This window comes from Salmo trutta, chromosome 6 (assembly GCF_901001165.1).
Source record: "Salmo trutta chromosome 6, fSalTru1.1, whole genome shotgun sequence".
Lineage (NCBI taxonomy): Eukaryota > Metazoa > Chordata > Actinopteri > Salmoniformes > Salmonidae > Salmo > Salmo trutta.
The window spans coordinates 7720164-7733016 of NC_042962.1; the positions used below are offsets into that span (position 1 = coordinate 7720164).

Here is a 12853-nt window from a genome sequence, read left to right on the forward strand (position 1 = left end):
CTGTAGCAAAGCACCCCACAATATGATGCTGCCACCCCCGTGCTTCACGGTTGGGATGGTGTTCTTCAGCTTGCAAGCCTCCCCCTTTTTCCTCCAAACATAACGATGGTCATTATGGCCAAACAGTTCTATTTTTGTTTCATCAGACCAGAGGACATTTCTCCAAAAAGTACGATCTTTGTCCCCATGTGCAGTTGCAAACCGTAGTCTGGCTTTTTTATGGTGGTTTTGGAGCAATGGCTTCTTCCTTGCTGAGCGACCTTTCAGGTTATATCGATATAGGACTCGTTTTACTGTGGATATAGATACTTTTGTACCTGTTTCCTCCAGCATCTTTACAAGGTCCTTTGCTGTTGTTCTGGAATTGATTTACACTTTTTGCACCAAAATACGTTAATCTCTAGGAGACAGAACGCGTCTCCTTCCTGAGCGGTATGACGGCTGTGTGGTCCCATGGTGTTTATACTTGCGTACTATTGTTTGTACAGATGAACGTGGTACCTTCAGACGTTTTTAAAATTGCTCCCAAGGATGAACCAGACTTGTGGAGGTCTACAATTTATTATCTGAGGTCTTGGCTGATTTCTTTAGATTTTCCCATGATGTCAAGCAAAGAGGCACTGAGTTTGAAGGTAGGCCTTGAAATACATCCACAGGTACACCTCCAATTGACTCAAATTATGTCAATTAGCCTATCAGAAGCTTCTAAAGCCATGACATAATTTTCTGGAATTTTCCAAGCTGTTTAAAGGCACAGTCAACTTAGGGTATGTAAACTTCTGAGTTTACATACACTGTGACACAGTGAATTATAAGTGAAATAATCTGTCTGTAAACAATTGTTGGAAAAATTACTTGCACAAAGTAGATGTCTTAACCGACTTGCCAAAACTATAGTTTTTTAACAAGAAATGTGTGGAGTGGTTGAAAAACTAGTTTTAATGCCTCCAAATTAAGTGTATGTAAACTTCTGACTTCAACTGTACATGTACACACAGACATACAAACTACTGCGTCAACATCGTGCTGGCATTATAGTAGTACGCCTTGTCCGATTGGCCCATAAAGCAGGAGCCTATTTCCTGTTTCTGTAGTGAGACAGCTTGATGTACCAGTACATCCCCTGGACAGGACAATAGTCTATCTCCTGTTTCTCCTGAAACTACTCTCACTAATAGTACTCCTATACTTTGCACACGAACCGCCGCCCGCTTGGAGTAAGAAATCATGAATGTATTTACGTGAGATGCCTTGTTTAGCTGTGTCTCTCTCTCGGAAACGGGCAGCCTTGGAAAGGGGTTTGGGCCTTTTCGCGGCACGCTTGTAAGGCTCTGATTGTCCAAAAGGGTTCCAACAAGACTTCTACTATTGTTCTTCTTTGCAGTTGTCCGGAATCTGGTGACTTGTCGTGTAGTCCTGAACAGAACTACAGAGTTGATTTTCCTTCCATTTGCTCTGGAAGATACCTCTTTGAAAATATGCTAGCCAACTGCGTCGATGGTTCCCAGTGGGGTGATGAGAGTAGTGTAATATGATGGTTTGAGAAGAGTAGTAGAATGGTCCCCCTTAAATTCACTTTTCTAGATACTTTACTTAGGACAGCAAATCAGCCGTATCAGTGATTGTCAGACAGGTGAATTTATCGTCTCTACCTCGTGTTGATATTCAGACCACTTTTAACGTGTAGCTGCAGCTCCACGTATATCTGGTCTGGTATGTTAATTCTTAACCCATCATTTTATACAGTTTGTTCAAAAGTAGCGGTTCCGTCAGGCTGACACGCTCAGGTCTCTGACCTCACTCAGGTGCGTGACTTGTCACTGTGCAAAGTTTATGTAAAAAAAAAAAGATCTCTTATGGATCTTAAAATCATATCCCTCTCTTAACAAAAACACTTTCATCATTTTCATATTACGTGCACAACGCATAGGATGGAATCTTCGTCCATGTAGTGGATATACTTTCCAAGTTACAGTATTTCCTTCATAACATTTTTAATGACATCACAAAATAACAAACAAAATGACATTAGTGTTCTATAGATCGCCTCTGACCATTCTCCACGTTCTATGTTAGAAATATTGTTCCAGTATTCGCTTTAGAACATGTTAAGAGTTTCAGCGGGAAAAGGTCTGTTGAAACAAAAGACATTCACCTGGTGAACATTGGAGAGGGAGAGCTGAATGTTCTACCTTGATTTACAACAGGGCACCGTGAGTTGTTAAACCCCACCAGTTCCTGCGAATGAGAGGGGGTCTGGTTCATGTCAGTAATTGCAAACCTGATCTGACCTTTTTGGATCCTCACAGGACAGTCATGACACTAATATGTGTTATTGTTAATGGGACAATTGATGGCTAGTACTAGTTAAAAGGGTAAATAAAAAACTGTGGTGCATATTGATGTTCTAAACTTATTGTTCAATTTATCATTATCGCATTAATTCCGTCGATTTATCGTGATAAAGATTTTTCTCCATAGGCCCAGCCCTACTGTCAAACATAGATCATATTATGATATCACTTAGCCTATGTGTCTATTTCTATGTCTATTCTGTGGGCTACGGTGATCTATATGTCTATTTCTATGTCTATTCTTTGGGCTAAGATGATCTGTGTCTCCCTGCTATAGATCCATCATCACGGCGAGGGGGACTATGGCCCTGTTGCTAGGCGACATGCCCCCACAAATCTATTCTCTCCTCTACTGATCCTTCCATCATTATACAACTAAACACCAGAATATCTCCTTTCACTGACAGTAGATATTTATCACGTGAACCAGGTTAAAGACATAATATTCTAGTATTAGTTGTACTGGAATATCAATATGAGTTTGTATACAGAGGGAAAATAGAGGAAGAATCCAAACATACACACACACTCCAATGTGAGTGCATCTCTGCCAGGTGGTGGATGTAAACAGGGCACTTCTTCCTGTGTGACTCCTTATCAGTAGCCCTGGGCCATAGTACTGCAGCCCTGGGCCATACTACTGCAGCCCTGGGCCATGGTACTACTGCTCTGGGCCATGGTACTACTGCCCTGGGCCATGGTACTACTGCCCTGGGCCATGGTACTACTGCCCTGGGCCGTGGTACTACTGCCCTGGGCCATGGTACTACTGCTCTGGGCCATGGTACTGCCCCTCTCATCACCCCATGGGCCAGCCTCAGCTTCAAACCTGTCCCTGTCCTGAGCTGCCTCGTCACCCCTCACGGCAAAGCTCCAAGACAATCACAGACTACAAAAAGAAAACCAGCCAGGTCACGGACATCGACGTCTTGCTTCCAGATAAACTAAACACCTTCTTTGTCCACTTTGAGGATAATACAGTGCCACCAACGTGGCACGCTACCAAGGACTGTGGGCTCTTTTTCTCCCACACTTTCTATTCACAACACAGAAAAACACTTAACTACGGACCAGACATGTACAACACGTACAGGGCAGAGTATTTGCTACCGTTCATGATGTCAACAACCCCCATGGTGCAAGCTAGCTAACCTGTCCCTCACACATGGTGCTGGGCTAAGAAGTTCCTATCATATAACCCCTGAACTGTGTTGGTGCTGGGCTAAGCAGTTCCTATCATATAATCCCTGAACTGTGTTGGTGCTGGGCTAAGAAGTTCCTATCATATAACCCCTGAACTGTGCTGGTGCTGAGCTAAGCAGTTCCTATCATATAACCCCTGAACTGTGTTGGTACTGGGCTAAGAAGTTCCTATCATATAACCCCTGAACTGTGTTGGTGCTGAGCTAAGAAGTTCCTATCATATAACCTCTGAACTGTGTTGGTGCTGAGCTAAGAAGTTCCTATCATATAACCTCTGAACTGTGTTGGTGCTGAGCTAAGAAGTTCCTATCATATAACCCCTGAACTGTGTTGGTGCTGGGCTAAGAAGTTCCTATCATATAACCCCTGAACTGTGTTGGTGCTGGGCTAAGAAGTTCCTATCATATAACCCCTGAACTGTGTTGGTACTGGGCTAAGAATTTCCTATCATATAACCCCTGAACTGTGTTGGTGCTGAGCTAAGAAGTTCCTATCATATAACCCCTGAACTGTGTTGGTGCTTTGCTAAGAAGTTCCTATCATATAACCCCTGAACTGTGTTGGTACTGGGCTAAGAATTTCCTATCATATAACCCCTGAACTGTGTTGGTGCTGGGCTAAGAAGTTCCTATCATATAACCCCTGAACTGTGTTGGTGCTGGGTTTAGCATCATCACCAGTCTAAATCATCCATCGGTTTGCTTTACCTGTGATCACCTCCTCTTATCCTGGGCTCCCATCCACACCAGGGGGATCTCCACCTCCCTCTCTCCTCCCCCTATCTTCCTCCTCTCTCTCTTCCTTGGTTGATGGTGTGTGTGTGTGAGTGTGTGAGTGTGTCGTCGGTGTGTCTGTCTACTGGAAAGCCAGGAGGAACATGAGCACTATGTTGATGATGACGAGCAGCATCATGATCATGAAGACCACCACCTTCTGAGTCTCGCGGTGGAGGTTGCAGCGTAGCAAGGTGTTGAGGACGCCCAAACGTTGCCGGGCACGGTGAGCGCCACCGCCGCGAGCCATGACATAGGCCCCGGCAGGGCCCTCACCCCTCCCCCTCTCCCCCTCTTCTTCTCCTCCTCCTTCACTACTACCCGGCCGGCCTGTCTTCTGCCTCTCTCTTCCTCTCCGCCACTCTCCCCTCGTACCGCTTCACCGCGACGCCTCGCCACCTGTGTCTGAGCACTTCTCTCTCTCCCTCTCTCTCTGTTTTCCGCGTCCTCTCTCTCCCTCTCTCTCTGTTTTCCGCGTCTCTTCCTCTCTGACTCTACGTCTTCAGGATGTGAGGTAGAGCTGATACTGCAGCTTTCTTATTACATTCATTGAGTTTTTCTCTTCCCCCGTCCTCTTCTGCTGTTCCCCCGTAGCTGCGTTACGTCCACACAGCTATTTCCTCTAACATGGCAGCCCTTTTCTTTTTTCACATTAGCTTTATTAGCATGAATGACAAAGCCAATGTTTTCTCTCTCTCTTTCTCTCTCCCTCCGTCTCTCTCTCTCTCTCTCTCTCTCTCTCTCTCTCTAATGCTAAAATGGTGCCGGGGTCTGCCTGGAGCCACACAACCATACATTCACCTCCCTACAGCGAGCAACCAATCTGGATGTTGAGTGTGTCTCCGTATCCTGGATACCAGGGTGGATGAGGAGGGCCTTAGCAACCCCGGGGAGGGCGGGATGGAGCGGGGGAGGATGCAGAATAATAGACTATGTGTGCAGGAAGGGAGGGGGTAGGAGTGCTGTGTGTGTGTGTATGCATGTGTGTGTGTGTTCGTGAGCTGCCTAGAATGTATTAGTCTCATCAGCTAATGATAGCTGGCCCAACACACAGCGATCGGGATTATTGCATCGGATTATCATACCGCTATTTTAGCCAATTAATTAAAGCTATATTAAAGCTATAATCCTTTCAATATTTTGCTTCGAGAAGCACCGCAGATATTGAAAGGAGCAAGATGCAAGACTTCACTCTCACACAGCCCGTATCTGTGCAGGTGCATGGGTTCTCTTCTCGCTGTTACAGCCTGGTAGCCAGGGGACCAAAACAGTAAAGAAATTGAGCCTAGTGCTTCAACACTCTAGTTGTTCTGTTTACTTTCTGTATCTATGTCAAATCGCTGAGTCTACCTTTAACACACAATCACTTAACAGATGAAATGATTGGATTCTCCAACGCTCTCTATCCCCTCCCCCTTTCCCTCTCTCTCCCCCTCTCTCCTTACCCCTCTCTCTGTCCCCTCCCCCTTTCCCTCTCTCCCACCTCTCTCCCCCTCCCCTCTGTCTCCCCCCTCCCCTCTGTCTCCCCCCTCTCTCCCCTCCCCCCCTTTCCCTCTCTCCCCCGTCTCTATCCCCTTTCCCTCTCTCTCCCCCTCTCTCTGTCCCCCTTTCCCTCTCTCCCCCTCTCTCTGTCCCCCTCTCCCTCTCCCCTCCCCCCTTTCCCTCTCTATATCCCCTCCCCCTTTCCCTCTCTCCCACCTCTCTCCCCCTCTCTCTCCCTCCCCCCTCTCCCTCTCTCTATCCCCCCTCTCCCTCTCCCCTCCCCCTCTCTCCCTGACCTTGATACCCAGGTGTAGCCAAACAGACCTATTTACTGCCACTGCTCATCTCAACTCAACCAAACAAAATATGATGACCCAGGCTACCTCACTCTGATTCTAATATAGACAGCACAGGAGGTTGGTGGTACCTTAATTGGGGAGGTATGTGGAAAGGTATCCACAACATCAAACGCATGGTTTCCATGGTTTCCATGTGTTTGATGCCAGTCCATTCGCTCCTTTCCAGGCATTATTATGAGTCGTCCTCCCCTCAGCAGCCTCCACTGACAGTCTACACAGCTGACATGTACAGTAGCTGAACATTATACTATTGGGTGGTCTCCTGGAAACAGATTAATCTTAATCCTGGACTATAAGCTATTTCCATGGAGGTTTTCCATTGACCATGGTTTTTAGCATCGAGACACAATTACCTGAGCCTTCCTTATCCAGGGGATGCCCAGGGATGTTCTCTGTTTAGTGAATCCGCCAGATCGGAGGCAGTAGGGATGCCCAGGGATGTTCTCTGTTTAGTGAATCTGCCAGATCAGAGGCAGTAGGGATGCCCAGGGATGTTCTCTGTTTAGTGAATCCGCCAGATCGGAGGCAGTAGGGATGCCCAGGGATGTTCTCTGTTTAGTGAATCTGCCAGATCAGAGGCAGTAGGGATGCCCAGGGATGTTCTCTGTTTAGTGAATCTGCCAGATCAGAGGCAGTAGGGATGCCCAGGGATGTTCTCTGTTTAGTGAATCTGCCAGATCAGAGGCAGTAGGGATGCCCAGGCATGTTCTCTTGATAAGTGCATGAATTGGACCCTTTTCCTGTCCTGCTAAGTATTCAAAATGTAACAAGTACTTTTGGGTGTCAAGGAAAATCCCTTACAAAAATGTACCATGGTACTACTATGGTACTTTCACTTATACCATGGTGTAGTCTGAATCAAGGAAATGTACCATGGTTTTAGCTTTGAAGTATAACGGTAATACCGTGGTACTGCCATTGTACATAAATATTACCATGGTATTGCAATATTTATACCATGGTATAGACGTCGATCATGGACATACCATGGTTTTAACCTGCATTATGCATTCCACCATGGTAACGCACAATTATAATAAATTATACCAATAATTATCATAAATACCATCTTTATTAATTGTGCGTTGCCATAAGTATAATGCATTACATTAATAAACCCCCCATGGTCAAAATATGTAGGATGGTATAATATTGATGAATTTATACACCAGTACGGGCAAGTTTTCGATAAAGTCAGAGGCAGGCTACTATTGTTGGTTTGTAACGTCAAAGAAAACGGGACATAGTTGCTGTGAAATTAATACTTTCTGTATTAATAGTACAGTTTTCTTCTCATGTTTGGGTTCCCTGTGTTGCCAACCTGAAATGTAGGAGAACGTAAGATACACTATATATACAAAAGTATGTGGACACCCCTTCAAATTAGTGGATTTGGCTATTTCAGCCACACCCGTTGCTGACAGGTGTATAAAATCGAGCACACGGCCATGCAATCTCCATAGACAAACATTGGCAGTAGAATGGCCTTACTGAAGAGCTCAGTGACTTTCAATGAGGCACTGTCATAGGATGCCACCTTTCCAGCAAGTCAGTTGGTCAAATTTCTGTCCTGCTAGAGCTGCTCTGGACAACTTTAAGTGTTGTTATTGTGAAGTGGAAACGTCTAGGAGCAACATAGGCTCAGCCGCGAAGTGGTAGGCCACACAAGCTCAGAGAACGAGACCGCCGAGTGCTGAAGTCCTCGGTTGCAACACTCACTACAGAGTTCCAAACTGCCTCTGGAAGCAACGTCAGCACAATAACTGTTTGTCGGGAGCTTCATGAAATGGAGTGATGAAACACGCTTCACCATCTGGCAGTCCGAAGGACGAATCTGGGTTTGGCAGATGCCAGGAAAACGCTACCTGCCTGAATGCATAGTGCCAACTGTATCTATCTATCTATCTATCTATCTATCTATCTATCTATCTATCTATCTATCTATCTATCAATCAATCAATCAATCAATCAATCAATCAATCAAATGTATTTATAAAGCCCTTCTTTATAAAGCCCTTCTAAAGTTTGTTAGAGGAGGAATAATGTTCTGGGGCTGTTTTTCATTTTTTTGGGCTAGGACCCTTAGTTCCAGTGAAGGGAAATCTTAACGCTACAGCATACAATTACATTCTACACAATTTTGTGCTTCCAACTTTGTGGCAACAGTTTGGGGAAGGCCCTTTCCTGTTCCAGCATGACAATGGCCCCGTGCACAAAGCGAGGTCTATACAGAAATGGTTTGTTGAGATCGGTGTGGAAGAACTTGACTCGCCTGCACAGAGCCCTGACCTCAACCCCACCAAACACCTTTGAGATGAATTGGAACGCCGACTGCGAGCCAGGCCTCACTAATGCTCTTGTGGCTGAATAGAAGCAAGTCCCCGCAGCAATGTTCCAACATCTAGTGGAAAGCCTTCCCAGAAGAGTAGAGACTGTTTAGCAGCAAAAGGGGACCAACTCCATATTAGTAGTATATATGGTAGCCTAATCTTCTGCATTTTGTAATATTTTACAGTATTTATAGTCAGGGGGTGTTGCGCTTGTTTCGGCCAGCAGAGGGAGCCACAAGCTCTAGTGGTTGCTTCATGCGCTCTCACTCTCGTGGTAACCTGCCTAGACAGTGAGTCGGTTGAATGAGAGCCAACTGAAGAGAGACACACCAGATAAATGAAATATTATCATCACGGTGAGAAACTTATAAAGCATAGGATATGAAACACCAAGTTAAGCGGAATGTAATGATATAATATTTGTCATTTTTGATGATGTTTTGATTAATTAATTTATAATGGCCTGTTAGCATAGAAGCTAACGGCGGCTAAAGTAAGCTCCAGTCAAGCTAGCCTGTCGTTGGTCGTAGTCATGGCGACAGGACCAAGGAACATTCATAGAGTGTAAACAAAGGGAAACATTGTAACTTGAGTTTTTAGGGATTTGTTGAGTATTACATGATCAAAATGTATCTATGAGATAAGATGATAATGAATACCTTTTTACAAATAGTTTTTTAGTATGTTGGCTATTTATAATTGTACAAGAACAGCCAAGTCAGTTGAATGAGAGTGCGCCAACTGAAAACTGTATTTTCTGTAAGAAAAAAGCACCAGATAAACTAACTATTTAAAATCTTCAAGGTTTTGACTGCCTTTATTCTTCTCACCAGATTCAAAGGTTTAAGAGGGTACACTACACTACTAGACCATGTGTGTTCTGGTTTTTCACTATGAGTTTTAAGGGGTTCAAGAGAGTACTCAGCCTATGCTTTGCCATTGCAGAGTGAGTAGTCAATGTTGCATTATGTGAGTACCATAAATTACTACGTTTTTGGTCACTTTACCCGAAAAACGGTGGGACACAGACCATAATGGGACACAGGCCATCTGTTGTTCTGCCCCTGAACAAGGCAGTTAACCCACTGTTCCTAGGCCGTCATTGAAAATAAGAATTTGTTCTTAACTGACTTGCCTAGTTAAATAAAGGTAAAATAAAAATAAATAAAAATGATAATATATTGTAAACAACTGCCATGCTTTCATGTTTCACTACATGCTGTTAGTACAAACCATTTTCATTGTGCTACCATGGTTAATGTCTTGGGGTCACTACCATGGCAGGAAAATACCATGGTACTAATGCAAATACCATTGTATTTTCTTGCTATGGTGGTGAACAAAAAACATGATATTTTTTTCATTGTATTACCATGGTACAGTTTTTGTTAGGGACATATGGAGTAAAAATAACATTCTTTTATTTAGGAATGTAGTGGAGTAAAAGTAAAAATGTAAAAAAATATAAATAGTAAAGTCAAGTACAGATTCCCTAAAAAACTACTTAAGTAGTACTTTAAAGTATATTTACTTAAGTACTTTACACCACGGTCCTCATCCTTAGTTGTTCTAGCTGTTCTATGTATTGTATACTGTATGTGGCATACATCTATGGCGTCTATGGTAACTATGGCAACAAGGCAATAACAATCCTGTGTTTACAGCCTCTCTCTCTCATACAGTGCATTTGGAAAGCCTTATTTTAAAGTGGATTAAATATATGTTTTTCCTCAGCACTTGGGGCTTCCAAGTGGTGCAGCGGTCTAAGGTTGCTTCAGTGCTAGAGGCGTCACTACAAACAACCTGGTTCGAATCCAGACTGTATCACAACCGGCCGTTTGGGAGTCCCATAGGGCGGCGCACAAATGGCCCAGCGTCGTCCGAGCCGGTGTAGGTCGTCATTGTAAATAAGAATTTGTTCTTAACTGACTTGTCTAGTTAAATAAAAATGTTTTTTTTTTTTAAATCAACCTACACACAATACCCTATAATGACAAAGCAAAAACATGTTTTTTGAAATTGTTGCAAATGTATTAAAGATAAACAGAAATACTGTACTTACATAAGTATTCAGACCCTTTGCTATGAGACTCGAAATTGAGCTCAGGTGCATCCTGTTTCCATTGATCATCCTTGAGCTGTTTCTACAACTTGATTGGAGTCCACCTGTCTATATACAGTGGGGGGGAAAGTATTTGATCCCCTGCTGATTTTGTATGTTTGCCCACTGACAAAGAAGTGATCAGTCTATAATTTTAATGGTAGGCTTATTTGAACAGTGAGAGACAGAATAACAACAAAAAAATCCAGAAAAACGCATGTCAAAAATGTTATAAAATTATTAGCATTTTAATGAGGGAAATAAGTATTTGACCCCTCTGCAAAACATGACTTAGTACTTGGTGGCAAAACCCTTGTTGGCAATCACAGAGGTCAGACATTTCTTGTAGTTGGCCACCAGGTTTGCACACATCTCAGGAGGGATTTTGTCCCACTCCTCTTTGCAGATCTTCTCCAAGTCATTAAGGTTTCGAGGCTGACGTTTGGCAACTCGAACCGTCAGCTCCCTCCACAGATTTTCTATGGGATTAATGTCTGGAGACTGGCTAGGCCACTCCAGGACCTTAATGTGCTTCTTCTTGAGCCACTCCTTTGTTGCCTTGGCCGTGTGTTTTGGGTCATTGTCATGCTGGAATACCCATCCACGACCCATTTTCAATGCCCTGGCTGAGGGAAGGATGTTCTCACCCAAGATTTGACGTTACATGGCCCAGTCCATCGTCCCTTTGATGCGCTGAAGTTGTCCTGTCCCCTTAGCAGAAAAACACCCCCAAAGCATAATGTTTCCACCTCCATGTTTGACGGTGGAGATGGTGTTCTTGGGGTCATAGGCAGCATTCCTCCTCCTCCAAACACGGCGAGTTGAGTTGATGCCAAAGAGCTCCATTTTGGTCTCATCTGACCACAACACTTTCACCCAGTTGTCCTCTGAATCATTCAGATGTTCATTGGTAAACTTCAGACGGTCATGTATATGTGCTTTCTTGAGCAGGGGGACCTTGCGGGCGCTGCAGGATTTCAGTCCTTCACGGCGTTGTTTTCTTGGTGACTATGGTCCCAGCTGCCTTGAGATCATTGACAAGATCCTCCCGTGTAGTTCTGGGCTGATTCCTCACCGTTCTCATGATCATTGCAACTCCACGAGGTGAGATCTTGCATGGAGCCCCAGGCCGAGGGATATTGACAGTTCTTTTGTGTTTCTTCCATTTGCGAATAAATGCACCAAATGTTGTCACCTTCTCACCAAGCTGCTTGGCGATGGTCTTGTAGCCCATTCCAGCCTTGTGTAGGTCTACAATCTTGTCCCTGACATCCTTGGAGAGCTCTTTGGTCTTGGCCATGGTGGAGAGTTTGGAATCTGATTGATTGATTGCTTCTGTGGACAGGTGTCTTTTTTACAGGTAACAAGCTGTGGTTAGGAGCACTCCCTTTAAGAGTGTGCTCCTAATCTCAGCTCGTTACCTGTATAAAAGACACCTGGGAGCCAGAAATCTTTCTGATTGAGAGGGGGTCAAATACGTATTTCCTTCATTAAAATGCAAATCAATTTATAACATTTTTGACATGCGTTTTTCTGGATATTTTTGTTGTTATTCTGTCTCTCACTGTTTAAATAAAGCTACCATTAAAATTATAGACTGATCCTTTCTTTATCAGTGGGCAAACGTACAAAATCAGCAGGGGATCAAATACTTTTTACCCCCCACTGTAAGGTTCCACAGTTGAAATTGCATGTCAGAGCAAAAACCAAGCCATGAGGTTGAAGGAATTGTCCATAGAGCTCAGAGACAGGATTGTGTCGAGGCACAGATCTGGTGAAGGGTACCAAAAAATCACCAAGAACACAGTGGCCTCCATCATTAATAAAATGGAAGAAGTTTGGAACCACCAAGACTCTTCCTGGAGCTGGCCGCCCAGCCAAACTGAGCAATCTGGGGAGAAGGGCCTTGGTCAGGATGTGACCAAGAACCCGATGGGCACTCTGACAGAGCTCCAGGGTTCCCTTGTTGAGATGGGAGAACCTTCCAGAAGGACAACCATCTCTGCAGCACTCCACCAATCAGGCCTTTATGGTAGAGTGGCCAGACGGAAGCCACTCCTCAGTAAAAGGCACATGACAGCCCGCCTGAAGTTTGCCAAAAGGCATCTAAAGGACTCTCAGACCATGAGAAACAAGATTCTCTGGTCTGATGAAACCAAGATTGAACTCTTGGCACCATCCCTACGGTGAAGCATGGTGGTGGCAGCATTATGCTGTGGGGATGTATTTCAGAGACAGGGAGACTAGTCAG

The 12853-nt window shown here is 44.3% G+C and overlaps 1 protein-coding gene across 5 annotated transcripts in view; it reads right to left on the bottom strand.

Annotated features, from left to right (window-relative positions):
• LOC115195364 (rho guanine nucleotide exchange factor 4) overlaps positions 1-12853 on the bottom strand; it is a 123464-nt gene that overhangs the window by 14302 nt on the left and 96309 nt on the right. The window contains exon 1 of one of the 5 annotated variants that reach the window (XM_029755158.1): positions 4265-4771. The exons of the other annotated variants lie outside the window; for them this stretch is intronic. The gene's annotated coding sequence lies outside the window, so the exon portion shown is untranslated. Of the gene's footprint in view, positions 1-4264; positions 4772-12853 lie in introns of those variants that run through there. 5 annotated transcript variants of the gene reach the window in all.